Source organism: Lolium perenne, chromosome 7, assembly GCF_019359855.2.
Source record: "Lolium perenne isolate Kyuss_39 chromosome 7, Kyuss_2.0, whole genome shotgun sequence".
Classification (NCBI taxonomy): Eukaryota; Viridiplantae; Streptophyta; class Magnoliopsida; order Poales; family Poaceae; genus Lolium; species Lolium perenne.
In genome coordinates, this window is record NC_067250.2 from 202,886,213 (window position 1) to 202,904,604 (window position 18,392).

At 42.2% G+C, this 18,392-nt stretch overlaps 1 long non-coding RNA gene across 1 annotated transcript; it reads right to left on the bottom strand.

Moving 5' to 3' along the window:
* Window positions 1–4,116: 4,116 nt before the first annotated feature.
* On the bottom strand, window positions 4,117–6,873 carry LOC127312402 (uncharacterized). The gene is made up of 5 exons (XR_007858311.2): window positions 6,442–6,873; window positions 6,307–6,352; window positions 5,296–5,366; window positions 4,688–4,761; window positions 4,117–4,210 (listed from the first exon to the last, which is right to left on the bottom strand). It is a non-coding gene; the product is annotated as an uncharacterized lncRNA (long non-coding RNA).
* Between the last annotated feature and the right edge of the window lie 11,519 nt (window positions 6,874–18,392).

Consider the following 18,392-nt stretch of genomic DNA (forward strand, 5'->3'; position numbering starts at 1 on the left):
TACGAATTCTTAAAAAATAGAACCTTTTTTACATAATTCATACTAGTAAATAAATAATAGAAACATAATATAAAGTAATATGAGAGAGAAAAAAATAAAAAAATAAAAAAACCTATATGCCGAGGGTGGCCGTCAGCATAGGGGGGCCATGCCCTATGTCGAGGGTAGCCCTCGGCGTCTGTGTGACGCCGTGAGCGGGCAGTGACGGCGCGGGTGCGAGGGCAGGCGGCGCCGGTGCTACGCCGAGGGCTAGGTTGACGCCGACGGCTGCCCTCGGCGTAGCCACCTCTACGCCGACGGCCCCGATAAAAAACCCTCGGCGTAGAGTCTGGCCGTCGGCGTCTACCTCCATTCCTGTAGTGGTTGGTCGGGCTGCATGGTTTGGGTTAAAAAGACCTTTTTATTTGTTTGTCTGCAGCCAACTCCAAATCTCGAGGGAGATGAAACTACACCTATTTGGTACTATCCAGGCCAGCATAAGATCATATCTTCTTTACAACGGGTAGTCTTACCATACTATCACCTCCCATCACACAGTTCATCACAGTTGCACATTTACGAAGCTAGGAGTTCACGAAATCAGCCCTAGCTACTACATATGGTAGTTCATAACAATACTCCCTAGCTACTACGGATGGCAGTTTATGATGACGGGGTAGTTCAACATACGAGGATCAAACTGGGGTTCGAGAAACAGGGGATCAAAGGGGGTTCTTCTTCTCCTCCTTCTTAAATGGTGGTGTTGTCTCTGGCTTCCCACAATGCGTCTGCTCACTCTTTCCTCTTCTCCTTCCAGGCTTCATTGTCGCCTGTCTCCACACCATGGCTGGTCTCAACTTCATCAAAAGTGACAACATCTTGGAAGAACTCATCCTCACCCCAACCTAGGATCCAGTTGTGAAGAATGCAGCAATCAAGGACCATCTTACTTGAGTGTCAGAAGTGTGGAACGGTTTCTGGTCAAGGACCTTGAACATGTTCTTCATTGCAGCAAAGGCCCTCTCAATGATGACTCTAAGGCTTCAGTGTCTCAGATTGAACAATTCTTTCGCATTCTGAGTTCGGTTCCTTGGAGTAAACTCGTTGAGGTGGTACCTTATTTTTCTGAAGGGAGGTAGAATACCAGATCGGCATGCATATCCAGCATCTCCAAGGTAGAACCTACCCTCAGGGATTTGCAATCCATCAGGCCTTGACAAGTTATCAGATAGGATGCTCGCATCATGAGCTGAACCCTCTCACCCAGCAAGCACGTATGTGAACCTCATATTAAAATCCACAACCTCTAGCACGTTCTGGCTGGTGTAGTGCTTCCTCCCGCGAAATGCTGCAGGCATTGATCTCTTACCTTTGCAGTCACATGAGTACCATCAATAGCCTCAATGCAATCCTGTCAAACAATTAGCACACAATCATGTTTGTGACAGTACCACACGTCTGAGAAGTAGAACGAAGATGATTTTGTACTCACCCTGAAATACGAAAACCACATGTAGTTGTTCTTGATCTTGGGTGGTGTGTTCATTGATGCTGGCTTGATCATTTCACCTCTGAGCTTCCCAACTGCATACAACACCTACTGGAAGTACCGAGAGATAGTCTCCGTGGATCGCCTGAATATGCTATGGGTGACTATGAACCTCTGGTTATGACCAACGACATGTAGGTGGATAGAAATGACCTAAAAACATAGAAAGAAGCTAAAAGGAGAGAGCTAGCAACTAGTCAACAAGCGGATGAACAAGGGCTATTTTGACTCCAAATCTATGTAACATAATGTCACTATTGAAACCAACTTTCCAACGAGCCAGGGATGCTGGGATCCCTGTCCAGATGAAAATCGACAACACCGTTCGCATCGGCGCTCCGCGTCGGCATGGCGGGAGAAGGCGTTCGCGGAAAAGGTAGAGGTAAGCTCCCTCTTGGGTTACCCTCTCCATTAGCCCCCTCCCAAAATTTTCCTTTCCCCAATTTTCGTGTCGGCGGCGGCTGCGGCGACTGATACGTCTCCAACATATCTATAATTTCTTATGTTCCATGCTACTTTTATGACAACTAGCAAAGTGGCCCGCGCACATGCGCGGACAGCGTCTTTGTTATCCTTATTTTTCTCTAGAATTAAGTTGAACAAAAATTTGTATTGTCTCGTTTAGAAACTATAGAATGTTCGCATTTTTCTTCCTAGGCATACAACATCGGTAGGTATTGTTGATACACAATCAATAAGTTTATACTAAAACAATAAATTACCATTGTGCCAAAAAGTCGCATAAAGTTTCAAGCGTTGATGTCAATCCGGTGATCAATAATTATCAAAGATACAAATCAAGGCAAGCATATCTCTATATACTCGTATGTGAGGATTATTATCCAATGATTGGTGCATTACGATATGTGAGTATCAACAATTGTACAATATGGTAAACGGTGCATTGTACAAACCTTATACATGTACCAAGTATTTAAACAGGCATGATTAAATACTGAAACCAACCCGTGTGCAAGTATGCTAACACATGTGACTAACATCGGTTCTAAATAGAATCTGTAATATAATTCATTTATGACAAAAATCATATAGAATTAACTCTAGATTTTTCATAATTGAACTAAATTTAGGTGAATTTCTAAGGTCGGTGAAAAAGCAAATTTTCTAACAAAAATATTATATTATTTAAACAATAGTAAATATATCATTAATTTCTTTTATAGTGTTTATCATGGGAGACAATTTCTATTTTGTGTATCACATTGTTTTAAGAAAACAAAATTATCCAGGTTTCACCCTTTTTTCTTTCCGATGCAAGCTGACGATGACAGGATAACTTGATGCCCATGTTCGAATAAATAAGGTTTATGTTGTTGAACTACTTGACATCATCATGCATGCATTAACATTAGCACTACAGTTTTTCTTACGAATAAACCATAATAATTAATTTAATCACTGAGTCATAAATTGGCATAGAATGGTCAGGACAATATCTTTATTCATGCAAAGAAGGCACGTCCCAACTTGCTAGTCCCGTTGGTCTTGTGTGCTCCCATCCCTGAACATCATGCTGTGTCCCATCCCTGAACATCATGCTGCAACAAAAACACTGAAATGTTTCCTCAGCTGCAGTTGAATAACATCTGCACATGCATATTGGGGCGATGTTAATTGGCGTTCTCCCATCAAGAACGACTAATGTGTTGGCTGCCGGCACCGGATAGTTCAGTCCCATGCTGCTCCAATTCCATATAGAATCTTAATATAGTAAATCTAATACTTTTAGTAATTAACTATATGTTAGCATGTAGGCTGACAACTAACTCGCACAAGTCTAAGGTAAATCTCGGCAAGAATATTAATTTATAAATATCATGTTGTCCGTATTTGCCTCTATCTTCAATCACTTGATCAGTATACAGTATAGCTAGTCCGCTTTTGTGAACTTCAAGTATGCAGTATGATTATTGTAAATTTCAAATGTACTCTTTAACAGAAAACATAAGCACAATTCAGGTTTATATGCTTCAAAACTGAGACTTCGTGACAGAACAATTTGCTTTCTAATGTTTTTGTAACGTTGATCAATTTACACACATCTTGCTCTACATTACCGGTGCCAATGCTGGGAAAGTACTCCCTCCATACCGGTTTATAGACCTTGCGTGTATCTATAAATCATCAATTTAATCAATATAGTATAAATTTAAAACATAAAATTATATTATTAGGAAGTATAATATGTTTTTATGTGTAAAATTAGTTAAGTAATTTGGGTGAAAACACTGCTCCAAAATACACTCTTGCTCTATTAATCATTTAAAAATGATTTTACAATGAAGTCTCTAATCAGATAAAGTGTATGCTCTAGGATGCAACACATTGACATGTTTTCATGTCATAGTGTACCTATTGGTAAGCCACACTTGTTTTGTCTTCCCTGCCGACTTCCTTTACCTATTTGATGAAGAACACTTGGAGCTGGAGAACCATAGGATCCAGCATAGAATTCTTGCAGAAGAGAAGTAATGAACAATATGTGTCTACAATCAGCACTATTACCAATCGTGTTTTATTATTTAGGCTCGTTTTACATGTAACTATTTTTTTTTATTCCTGTGTATCTAATAATTTAATAGTATATACTTCCATGAGAAAATAACAGATTGTGCATCTCCACTTCTAGCCGTGACACCAATTTCTGCTGCTAAGAATGTCCTGCAAAAGAGCCACCTATATTGATTTTTAAGAAAGACATCCATGTGCGCGATTAGCTTCATTTGATTGATTTGCACTACCAGAAAAAAGGCCTTCCGTAGCACCAGCGGCATCTTCAAAAACATTGCAAGTTTTATCAATTTTTTGTACAATACTCTAAGAAAATTGGGGTTAAGCAACATTGGATTTTTTATTAACTAACAACTTATCTCACAAATGGTTTTGATCAGGCAGATACAACTCTTGTTAATGCTATTTTTTCAAAGTTAACTATTTTTTTAAAAAAGTATGTGAACTTGCAATAGAGAGATTTTATAGCAGATTATTTACGTGTGCTGATCTTTGAGCTGCAATTTCTCTATTTCTGCTCTCGGGACATAAGCTGAAGCTTGTTTATGCCCAATTCAATAACTGGCCCTAAACTGGAAAATGAAATGCCGTGGAGGCCATAATTTATCAAGCTTAAAGACCTTGTACCTTCAGTCTTGATTCAGCACACTAAAGAGGTTGCCGCCTCTTGATCTCTTGTGTGAGCCATGCAAGGATGAACCCTACATTCATCGTCCCGAGAGATTAAACTATTTCCCTTTTTAACCATCTTTCAACGGCGCTATCAACACAGACTTCAACCACAACGGTCAATCAAATCCTGGAACCCGATCGTTAGTCTGTGATCTAAAAAATATGAATGGATGATATGTTTGCCAACTCTCGGGCACAGAACAACTTATGATTATCTAAGAAAGGAAATATACCAGAGTACTACGTAGAATCCGACCAAGTACTTCATATGGTGTTGATTGGAAGGGAACACTTTCTTCCGTACATATATGATACACAGTTGACACTACAAAGCAAGACTAATCATTCAATGATCGCTGAGGTATGTTGGATCATAGGGTGTATGTCCAGAAAATGAGTGGTGGGTAATAACAAAAATTATTTTACACTTTTAATGTTTTACTGAGATATGTAAGGGAAAGCTTATATATTGAATGATGGTCATGGTACATTAGAGATTGTGTGATCCCAATAACACTAAATATACATGTGGAGTTTTGGTGAAGGACCCATTAAAAACTTACGTGATTCTTTAATTGCCATAAAGAGAAAGGCCCATAAGCTGATTAAGAAGAAAGTTGTTTATTTAGGCATCCTGCAAAATATGCAGAGACAATGGTGTTAGTCATAAATCTGTGGCAGAACCTGTAATGATAACAGATCGTTTGACATAATATGAAGAAGCGATGTAATTTCTTTCGTTAATCAACCTGTCAAAGAAAAATTCAGCACACCCAGTGATTTCAGTTTTGGAGGATAAGCAATATACTACACGGATGGGATGTTGGAGGTACTCTAATAGGGCCGGACTAACACTATTCAGTGTATGATTTTTCATTCAGAGAAAAATATATAATCTAGATATACTACCTATTCAGTATATACAGAGCTGAATACTATATATAGGTGGACTACAGAGATGCATATGTGAGACCACGAAGTATTGCTAGGCTTCAGAGAGTAAGAAAAAGAGCAGGGTCTCTTCCTAACCATAATTAGTAAATTTCATAAAAAGAATGTATATCATAGTGGGGGCTAGGATAGCCAAACGCATCTGTTAATTTCCTCATCAAAGAAAACTGAGATATTAATCATATTTGAGTAAATCTCCTGGCCCCAATATTTGTGAAGACAATAGGAACGATCCTATATTGAATAGTTAATTGCAAACGTTGACCTAAAATAACTTGAACATCAGGCCCATCTTGTTTATGTGATTTGTGCCAATTCTAACCCTATCATAAATTATTAGTAAATTGATGCCAATACCGTGGAATCTGATCATATTGTATATATTAGAGATGTAATACTGTTTATTATTAGGAACGGTGTAACCCTAACTTAGCGTCGATTGTTTCTTGGGTGGAACGGTGTAACCTTTCGGTCCACCGGGTTCGTGTTAATATTAGCGAGGAATAGCCCCTCGCAGGGCATTACAGAGTTCGACCCGTATACGAGTGGTGTACTACACCATCTCGTATACGTGACAGTATTACATCTCTAATAGTATACAGTATAATAATGAACATACTTACTAAAGAATACGATCAGTGGTTGGCCTTCACAAAGTACTGGTCCATCCTGTTAATTAAGACATTAGCGTACTCCTATTTTCACTCAACAACATTTTAGTATCACGGCAAAGAAATTGTCAAACAAACAGATATTACCTGGTCTGCTTCCCGAACTGAAAATTTGATGGCTAAGTTTCTTTTTCGTCAAGAGAAGTGAAAACACCAAGAACTTTCTCGTGACTTGCATTTACTTGTATCAGTGGATGGAAAAACTGAACACTGAGGATTCATGATTTTGTTCAATATCTGCATTGGTTAACTACTGTGGATAACCAAATATAATTATACATTAAGCACACTTCAATTCAGAATATATAGATCGAAAATTAACCCATATTGACAGCACGATTCCAAGGCTGAGTTGTCTTTCCTTCTACTGGCATGTTCCCCTTCCATGCTTCTGCTTCCTATATCAAGCACACTCCATGCAGAATAGGTTGAAATTGCTCTAAATACAAGAGTGCAGAACTTCAGACCTCAGTATCCCAGATTCCTAGTAAGATACCTGATTGTCTGCATGGTCCTCTTCTTCCTAATAAAAAACAAACAGCATAATTATATTTTGTTTACCTTAATAGTTAATCCATGTGCACCTATTCTTTTTCTAAAAAAATATCTTGATGGGACGTGCAATCTGAAAGAAGGGAAGCATAGATAACTCACTTAGGATGCATGCATGTTTGCGTACGGGCTGCATATATCATAGTTAGGTGAGAGTGTGTGCTTGCTTTTGCCTAATTTTTTTCTTCTGAATCCCGTTTGCACAATTCTTGCCTATGGCCTATGGCCTATGGAGTAGTACCTTTGAAAATCCCGTACGAGCTCATAATGGAAACAACCGGGAGTCCATGGATGATTACCTGCACATAGATCATGGGTGCGTACGTGTGTGTGCTTATATGCTGCTTATATACATGGAGTTGATGAAGCTTGTGCGCACATGACAATTGATCGGCCAACGGCATCCATCGCGTGTGCCGGCGTGCTCCACATGATACGCCAGCAAGTAGTCGATCGGAAAATCAGTGCTCGCTGGTCGGCCAGCGCCGCCAATCGAGATCGGAAGTTGCCGTTGACGGTGCAAATCAAGATCGGAAGTTGCCGGTGCCGGTGCACTCTTGCCGTGAAGTTTTCCTTGGCCTTGCAGTTGTGATCACGGGACTGCAGTGCGTTGAAGTCAATCTACTTTTCCGTACGGTCCTTGTCGCTGATCTGGTTGCCGCATTGGTTGTGCCGACTTGCTGCGGCTGCCTCGGAAACACACATATGAGAGAAGCAGATCAACCACATGAAGAAGGACCTAGGTGTCTATATGCCAATCAGCATCCATGGAGAACATGGCAGCGCCATCCATGAGGATGGGGAAGAGGCAACCTTCATAAAAAAACACAGAGGACGTATAATTGTTTTTTTTAGATGACCATGCGCCCTTGATTTATCCAATAAGATTGAAGAGGTATGGGAAAATTAAGTAATGGCATTGGTGGGTAATTTCTCTTAATTCTTTTGTCAATAATTTTTTTCTATAATCCGTTGGCTGTGGTTTGCCGAGCTAGTAAATTGACGGCCTGATGTTTCTGATTATTGTGGTAATTTCTATTATATTCTTCTTTTTCTGGTTAACCCGTAATGTACTTTTAATATATAATAGATACCTACATGTTTTATTCACACTTTATAATGTTTTTATGCATTTTCTGGGACTAACCTATTAACAAGATGCCACAGTGCCAATTCCTCTTTTCTGCTGTTTTTGATTTCAGAAAAGTTGTTTTACAAATATTCTCGAAATTGGACGAAACAAAAGCCCACGGCCCTATTTTCCACGGAGTGTTCCAGAAGACCGAAGAGGAGTCGAGGAAGGCCAGCAGGGGGGCCCTCCCCATATGGCGGCGCGGGGGGGCCACTGCCGCGCCGAGACGTGGGGAGGGAGCCCCCTGGCTCCCCCGACGCTGCCCCTTCGCCTATTTATTCCTTCGTCCCCGAAAACCCTAGTACCGAGAGCCAAAATACCAGAACAGTTCCAGAGACGCCGCCGCCATCAACCCTAACTCGGGGGGTTCAAAAGATCTCCTCCGGCACCCTGTCGGAGAGGGGAATCATCACCGGAGGGCTCTACATCACCATGCCCGCCTCCGGACTGATGCGTGAGTAGTTCATCCTTGGACTACGGGTCCATAGCAGTAACTAGATGGTTGTCTTCTCCTAGTGTGCCATCATGTTTAGATCTTGTGAGCTGCCTATCATGATCAAGATCATCTATTTGTAATGCTACATGTTGTGTTTGTTGGGATCCGATGAATATGGAATACTATGTCAAGTTGATTATTGATCTATCATATATGTGTTGTTTATGATCTTGCATGCTCTCCGTTGCTAGTAGAGGCTCTGCCAAGTTGATACTTGTAACTCAAAGAGGGGGTATTTATGCTAGATAGTGGGTTCATGTCTCCATTGAATCTGGGGGAGTGACAGCAACCCCTAAGGTTGTGGATCTGCTGTTGCCACTAGGGATAAAACATCAATGCTTTGTCTAAGGATATTTGTATTGTTTACATTACGCACAGTACTTAATGCAATTGTCTGTTGCTTGCAACTTAATACTGGAAGGGCTGCGGATGCTAACCCGAAGGTGGACTTTATAGGCATAGATGCATGCTGGATGGCGGTCTCTGTTCTTTGTCATAATGCCCTAAGTAAATCTCATAGTAGTCATCATGATATGTATGTGCATTGTATGCCCTCTCTATTTGTCAATTGCCCAACTGTAATTTGTTTACCCAACATGTTATTTATCTTATTGGAGAGACACCACTAGTGAACTGTGGACCCCGGTCCATTCTTTTACATCTGAAATACAACCTACTGCAATCATTGTTCTCTTTTGTTTTCTGCAAAAAAACATCATTTTCCACACCATACGTTTAATCCTTTGTTTTCAGCAAGCCGGTGAGATTGACAACCTCACTGTTAAGTTGGGGCAAAGTAGTTTGATTGTGTTGTGTAGGTTCCACGTTGGCACCGGAATCCCTGGTGTTGCGCCGCACTACACTCCTTCAGCAACAACCTTCACGTGATCTTCATCTCCTACTGGTTCGATAACCTTGGTTTCTTACTGAGGGAAAACTCGCTGCTGTACTCATCATACCTTCCTCTTGGGGTTCCCAACGGACGTGTGCTTTACCGTCACAAGCAGCTACTTTTCTGGCGCCGTTGCCGGGGAGATCAATACACGCTTCAAGGGGAGTCTCTCACACCCAATCTCTTTACTTTGTTTATTGTCTTGCTTTATTTTATTTTCTGTCTTGTTTGCTTTCTTTATATCAAAAACACACAAAAATTAGTTACTTGCATTTAATTTATTTTGTTATCATGTCTAGTCCTGTACTTGTTACTCTGTCACCTGAGGAATTGATCTTTACTTTTAAACAAGGGGATGAGGAGAGTTTTAAAGAAGCTTGGTCTAGAATTTTTGATTCTTATGGTAAAACTGAACCTAAAATGACTCTAAGCCTTCTTCTTAGTAACTTTTATTTTGGGCTTATTCTTCGCTATAGATATGCTTTGGATGCTGTAGTGGGAGGAGATTTCCTTCACTGCGATGGGGATCAAGCTTTTAATGCCATAAAAAAATTGGTTGCATCATCTAGCTCAGCTAATAAATTTGATTCATCTCTTGCTAGCATTCATGATAGATTAAACACTCTCGAGACAAATATATCTTGTTTAAAAGAAGGGTATAATCAGATTCGTGAATATTATGATTATGTTCCAGTAAACTTTGAACCTTCAATGTGGGTCCCTACTTTTTGTGCCCGTTGTGATATTATGTCTGAGTTTTTCCTTATGCCTAAAAGTATTTATAAATCTTTGAAACTTTGGGGACTTACTGAAGGTGGAGAAGGAATAACTCTTGCTGATAATTCTGTTATAATTCCTAAGGGGATAGCTGAAGGTGTGTTCACAACCTTTCTTGGAAGAACGGTATCCACTGGTTATCTCGTTATTGAATGTGTAGGGACAGGACAAATCACACTTGGAAGATCCCTGCTGAAACTCTTGGGAGCAACCGTAGATGTGGGAAAAGGCACTCTAAATTTTACCTCTACACCCGGATGCGGTCATGTATTCCCTAGACCAAAGAGTAAGAATAAGAGTAAGAGGGGTAGGCGTAAAGCCCTTGGTAATAATGTTAATGCTTCTTCTCTTGATGTTACTTGATTTTCACTTTCTGCGCCTAGCTGAAAGGCGTTAAAGAAAAGCGCTTATGGGAGACAACCCATTATTTTATTTCTGCAACTTTTGTTTTATATTTGAGTCAAGGTGCTTGTTACTACTGTAGCAATACCTTTGTATCTTTATTTTCTTGCATTGTTGTGCCAAGTAAAGTCTTTGATAGAAAGTTGATACTAGATTTGGATTTCTGCGCAGAAACAGATTTTTTAGCTGTCACGAATTTGAGCTTTTCTCTCTGTAGTAAAATCTAACAATTCTGAAAAAATTCATGAGTAATCCACGGATATGTACGCAACTTTCGTTTAACTGGAGCTTTTCCATCTGAGCATGTTAAGTGCCTTGAAAAACTTCGTCTTTACGGACTATTCTGTTTTTGACAGATTCTGCCTTTTATTTCGCATTGCCTCTTTTACTGTGTTTGAGTGGATTTCTTTGCTCCATTAAATTTCAGTAGCCTTGGGTAATGTCTAGAAGTGTTGGGAATGATTGTGTCCTTTCTGAACATGTGAATTTTTGATTATGCACTAACCCTCTAATGAGATTGCTTTGAGTTTGGTGTGAAGGAAGTTTTCAAGGATCAAGAGAGGAGGATGATATAATATGATCAAGAGGAGTGAAAAGTTTAAGCTTGGGGATGCCCACGTGGTTCATCCCTGCATATTTCAAGAAGACTCAAGCGTCTAATCTTGGGGATGCCCAAGGCATCCCCTTCTTCATCAAACTTATCAGGTCACCTCTAGTGAAACTATATTTTAATGCCGTCACATCTTATGTGCTTTACTTGGAGCGTCCGTGTGCTTTTATTTTCGTTTTGTTATTTTAGTTTTCTTAATAAATCGCATCCTAACATGCTTGTGTGGGAGAGAGACACGCTCCGCTTTTTCATTTGAACACTTGTGTTCTTCGTTTTATTTTTCATGTTCATGGCGAAAGCTGAAAGCCGCAGCACTTATTGTTATTTAGTTGGAAACAGAAAATGCTTCATGTGGTAATTGGTATATTGTCTTGAATAATTTGATACTTGGCAATTGTTTTGAGCTCTCAAGTAGATTATGTTTAAGCTCTTGCATCATGTAGTTTAAACCTATTAGTGGAGAACTACCGTAGAGCTTGTTGAAATTGGGTTTGCATGATTGGTCTCTCTAAGGTCTAGATATTTTCTGGTAAAAGTTATTGAGCAACAAGGAAGACAGTGTAGAGTCTTATAATGCTTGCAATATGTTCTTATGTAAGTTTTGTTGTACCGGTTTATACTTGTGTTTGCTTCAAACAACCTTGCTAGCCAAAGCCTTGTACTGAGAGGGAATGCTTCTCGTGCATCCAAAACCTTGAGCCAAAACCTATGCCATTTGTGTCCACCATAACTACCTACTATGTGGTATTTTTCTGCCATTCCAAGTAAATACTTCATGTGCTACCTTTAAGCAATTCAAAACTTTATTACTCCTTATTTGTGTCAATGTTTTATAGCTCATGAGGAAGTATGTGGTGTTTTATCTTTCAATCTTGTTGGGCAGACTTTCACCAATGGACTAGTGGCATATACATCCGCTTATCCAATAATTTTGCAAAAAGAGCTGGCAACGGGGTGCCCAGCCCCAATTAATTAACTTTCATTAATAATTCTCTTCACATGTTTTGCCCTGATTTATCAGTAAGCAACTTAATTTTGCAATAGACACTCCGGCCTCCATGGTATGTGAAATGTTGGAAGGCACCCGAGGATTCGGTTAGCCATGGCTTGTGAAAGCAAAAGGTTGTGAGGAGTGTCATCTATAAATAAAACTAAAATACATGTGTAAACAAAAGAGAGGAGAGATGATCTACCTTGCTGGTAGAGATAACGTCCTTCATGGGAGCCACTCTTTGAAAGTCTGTTTGACAAGGGGGTTAGAGTGCCCACTACCATTCGTTGACAACAACAAACACCTCTCAAACTTTATTTTTTATGCTCTCTATATGATTTCAAAACTTGAAAAGCTCTAGCACATAATTTAATCCCTGCTTCCCTCTGCGAAGGGCCTTTCTTTTACTTTATGTTGAGTCAGTTTACCTACTTCTTTCTAACTTAGAAGCAAACACTTGTGTCAACTGTGTGCATTGATTCTTACATGCTTGCTTATTGCACTTATTATATTACTTTGTGTTAACAATTATCCATGAGATATGCATGTTGAAAGTTGAAAGCAATTGCTGACATAGGCATCCCCAATGGGCCTGCCGAAGATAGTACCCGGGGTTTACTGGAGGCCCACGACTCGAAGAATAAGAAGAATCGGAAGCCCAAGTTATTATTAAGGAAAGCTAGAGTTGTATTAGGAAATAGTACTCGTAATCTGGCGGGATGGGTTGGAAACCCTCCCGGACTCTGTAACTTGTGTATTACGAATCCCTCGACTCCGCCTCCTATATAAGGGGGAGTCGAGGGACAAAGAAAGCATCGATTCATTGTCTCACAAAACCCTAGTTTTCATATCGTCGAGCACTTTTCGGCTGAAACCTTCGAGATCTACTTGCCCTCTACTTCCGACTAAAACCCTAGTCTACAACTTGTAGGAATTGATAAGTTAATCCCTTGTCAGTTGGCTCCGTCTGTGGGAATTAGAGGCGTCAAGGATCTGATCTCGATGGCACGTTCAAGATCATCGACTTCGTCAACTGCAAGCTACACGATGGACAGAGGTAAACAGATCGAAACTGGTCTAGTCGATTTTGTTCCTCACCCGCCCTCCCGTTTGGATGCATATGCGTATGTGGAGGAGCCTATGGAGATGACGTTCGGAAGGTTTCACTTTGGCGTCGAGAAAGAAGGAGCGTATCGTCTCGAAATTCCGATCTCATCGGGATTATCGGCGGTCGATCCCGATTTTTCAAGTTCTACATCATCGATCGAGTCAGGCGACGAGGAGACTTCATCGCCACGCTTCATCAACACCAAGGCAAGCGAAAAACTCGCCAAGATCTTCAGCGACATGTCCTTCGAGTCATCTGCGGACTCCGATATAAGCGATGACTCGAGCAACATCGGCAGCTTCAACTTCATCGACAGATCCACTACTGTTGGAGAGGTCTTCACCAATCTCTATGGTGGTGTCACCAAACCCAACAAGGTTCAGTATCCAAAATATCATCATATTTATGCCATCGGAGAAACAAGTCGCCATCAGGAGGAGACATCAGAGGCTTTCGACGATTTGGGAAATCCATATGTCGATCCCTCTGACCTTAGGCGAGGTTTAGGCAATAAATATGTCGGGCCTACACCACGTGTCAGGGTTCAACTTCCACAAGAAGCATGGGATAGAGCCGCAAGAGCTATGGATGGTTCAGAACCAATGACTACAACTGCTACGACGGAAGAATTACAAGCGTACCAATATAGACTCGCCCGCGTGGGAAGAGAGTTGGAAAAATAGACATTTGCTCTGAATAGAAGAAGGGAAGCAGCTTCCGCGTCAAGCAGGCGAAGAGCGGAGTTAAGTCGACATTCAGGAACTTCGGGAGATAGTCACAGAGAAGCTCGAAACAGAGCAAGATCTCGGCTGCAAAACATACCTGAGGCTGATAGGGAGAATTTGGTTCAAAACCTCGATATGTCCTTTATGTCGATAGACACGAGAGGGAACATCATCCCTAAGACACCAGAAGCTGGATACATGGCGACGCAAGCGTTCATCCTCGCATCCATGCCACCTCCCGGAGATCCAAGAGAAGTATTGTACAATCTGTCCATGGCAGGAGTTGGGGCCATGGGAACGGCGTTTGTAACAACGCCTCCCGAAGGCTCAGCAAGGCAAAATAGTCCACGACCCACTGCAGCAGCACCAGGTCCCGAGAGAACAAGTGGAGCAAGAGACACAACAGCGCAAGCACGGGTGGACAGAGCACGACAAAATAGAAGGGAACATCGGCACTCCCCAGAGATAGATGACGAGGATATGTGTGGGATGCCGTGCTTTACAAGGAGGGTCCGAAAAACTCGAGTTCCTTCGGGGTTTAAATTACCCGATAACTTCAAAAAATTTGACGGCCTGCAAGATCCAGAGGATTGGCTAGTTGATTATCTCGAGACGGTGAAGCTGATAGGAGGAACCAGAGCAACAGCCATGCAGAGCATCCAAGTACATCTGAGTGGAGCTGCGCGATCCTGGATAAAGAAGCTTTCTCCGGGTTCCATCGACAGCTGGGACAGTTTCGAGGATGTGTTCGTCAAGAACTTTCGATCCACCTGCAAAAAACCCGCATCATTAGATGAGTTGAGAGCGTGTCGACAAAAACATGATGAGTCAATGAGAAAGTACATCCAAAGGTGGAACATCATTAAAAACTCGGCAAAGAACATATCTGACGAGAGAGCGATAGATGCGTTCGTAGCAGGAATTCGACGAGGAGATTTTGTCGAAGACTTGGGGAGAACCAACCCAAAGACAGTATCAGCGTTGATGGAGATAGCAAACAGGTGGGCAGATGGAGAAGATGTTGTTCACAACAAACGACACAGGTCACCAGAGGAGGACCGTGGTCGAAATTTTCAAAATAGACGACTATTTTCTCGACAGTACTCGAGCTATGATGCTCCTGGCCAAATATCGGCTGGTTTCCGAGGAAGCAATGGCGGAGGCAATAGAGATGACTATCAAAGGAGCAGCGAGCAGCGAGGCGACAATAGAGATGACTCCCGAAATAACAGGCAAAATAATGGGCCAAGGTTCCAGAGACCTTTCGTTTCTCCCGAGGATATGATGAACGGGCCGTGTCAGATGCACTTCTATCTCGACAGCAATGGAAAAAGACAGCGAGGACACCTGCAGAAAGACTGTCGAAGTTTTCAGGCAATGCTAAGGTTTGCAGGGCAAGCCAATGCTCAGGCGACAAACAGAATTCCTCAAGGACCCAGGAGTGAGATCCACTTGCCACCTCCTCCCGCAATTACAGACAAAAATCGACACCAGCTCAGAATAGCGGCAACACCACAACCACCTCCATACGTTGATCCTAACTCCAACGGTGCGGTCTCGATGATTCAGAAGGGTAGGCCGTCCAATAGAGCTCAGAAAGTAATCTCGCGACAAGTGTTCATGGCAGACAAGTGTCCACCAACGATTGAGTACCTAAACTGGTCAGGGCAAGACATTGACTTCACAATAGCGGATCACCCGCAGCAAGTTCCTCGACCAGGGCAGTCAGCACTTATCTTACCAGCAGTAATTGTAGGATTCGATGTATCTCGAGTGTTCATAGATGGCGGCACCAGTTTAAACCTTATGTATGCAGATACACTAAGGAAGATGAACATCTCCCTAGCAAATCTGGAACCAACCGACACACGTTTCCACGGTACCACACCGGAGAAGCCGAGTTATCCGTTGGGGAAGATCAATCTCAACGTTCAGTTTGGGACCCGAGAAAATTACAGAATAGAAAGGCTGGAGTTTGAAGTCGTAGATTTCCCGTCGCAATATCACGCCTTGTTGGGACGACCAGCATATGCCAGGTTTATGGCAGTACCACATTATACATACTTATTATGGAGGCTACCTGGACCTAAGGGACCAATCACAGTCAAAGGAAGCTTCGCATTAGCCGATAAATGTGACAAGGATTTTCATCGACTGTCAAAAACTTTCGGGATGCAAGCAGAATACATGGCGTCAAGGCTCACGACTGATTATGATGTACTGCCAGATGTAGGGAGGCCTAACAAAGAATCAACCTTTAACACTGCAAAAGATTCCAAGGAGGTGCAGATTCACCCGACAGACCCGAAGAAAACGATGTCCATCGCGACAGACATGGACCTCGCATAGGAAAGCGCGCTCATCGAGTTCCTCCGTGAGCACTGGAAAATCTTTGCATGGTGTCCAGCTGACATGCCAGGAGTACCCAGGGAACTTGCCGAGCACCACCTAAACTTGGATCCAATAGCGAGACCAATTAAGCAACCTTTGCGGCGTTTTTCGGAACCAAACCGCAAAGCTATGCTGTCAGAGATTGATCGACTCAGAGAAGCTGGTTTCATTAAAGAGCTGCATACAGAGGCCACATGGGTAGCAAACCCAGTGCTGGTCCCGAATAAAAACAGTAAAGTCCTTCGCATGTGTGTCGACTTTACGTGTCTTAACAAGCACTTTCCAAAGGATCACTTTTCCCTCCCAAGGATCGATCAAATTATCGACTCCACGGCAGGATGTGAACGTCTTTCCTTCCTGGACGCATACTCTGGTTATAACCAGATCAGGTTGAAAGAAGAGGATGAGGTCAAAACAGCGTTCATCACACCTTACGGCGTGTTTTGCTATAGAACAATGCCCTTTGGTCTGAAAAACGCGGGAGCAACATATCAGCGGATGATGCAGAAGTGCTTAGCAACACAGATTGGGAAAAACGTACAAGTGTACATTGACGATGTCGTCATAACGTCAAAAAAGGGGGCAATGCTAATCGAGGACCTGAAGGAAACTTTCGACAATCTCGACAAGTTTTGTCTCAAGCTGAATCCGACGAAGTGTTCTTTCGGCGTCCCTGCAGGAGAACTTCTCGGGTTCCTAGTCTCAGCAAGAGGGATTGCAGCTAATCCAGAAAAAATTCAAGCTATCGTAACAATGAGGAGGCCAACAAAGTTGAAAGAAATACAGCAGTTAACTAGGCGAGTCGCAGCTTTAAGCAGTTTCGTCGCCAGCCTGGGAGATAAGGCGTTACCGTTCTACGCTTTAATCAAGCAAGGAGAGAAGTTCCAGTGGAACAAAGAGGCAGATAGGGCTTTCGAGGATCTCAAGCGCACAATTTTGACACCACCAATCTTGGTGGCGCCTAAAGAGAAGGAACCCCTCCTGTTATGTATTGCAGCCACACCTCAGGTGGTTAGCACGGCACTTGTTGTCGAAAGGGAAGAAGAAGGAAAACTCCATGAAGTGCAGAGGCCGGTATATTTCATCAGTGAAGTTTTATCGCCTTCAAAACAGTGGTACCCGCAGTACCAGAAGCTAGCATATGGAGTGTTTACAACCGCAAGAAAATTGCGGCACTATTTTTCAGCGCATCCGATAATAGTGGTCAACGAGACGCCTCTATCAAATATACTAAACAATCCAGAAGCTACAGGCCGTGTCTCCCTTTGGGGAATAGAACTTTCCCCTCGGGACATCACGTATGAAAAAAGAAAAGCAATAAAGTCGCAAATTCTGCTAGATTTCATCGTAGAGTGGATGGAGTTGCAAAATACAGGACCCCCGGATTTATCGAGAACGTGGACTATGAACTTTGACGAGTCCAAGAGATTAGAGGGAGCTGGAGCAGGCGTAATACTCATATCACCTGAAGGCGACAAATTAAAGTATGTCTTACGGATGACGTTCCCAAACGCGTCAAACAGTGAGGCAGAATACGATGCTCTTATACACGGGATGAAGATGGCGAAGGCTTGTGGTGCAACTCGACTAAAGATATTTGGTGATTCACAGTTGGTGGCTCAGCAAGTCATGAACCAATGTGATGCAGTCAATGATAGCATGGTGGCATACAAAAAAGTGTACAACGAGCTAGAGAAGCTATTTGATGGATGCGAAGTAAATCACATCAGCAGGTTGAGCAATGATGAAGCCGATGTTCTTGCAAACATCGGGTCGCAGTGCCTCGCAATTCCACCAGGTGTGTTCTGGGAAGAGATAACCAAGAGGTCTACAAAGCCGAAGAAGGCACAGAAGAAGCAGAAGGATGAGAAAACCTCGACGGCTCCTAAAGAAGCACTAGAAGAGGAGGAGGAACATGAGCTAGTGATGATGGTGCAGATTACATGGATGCAAGCTTACATA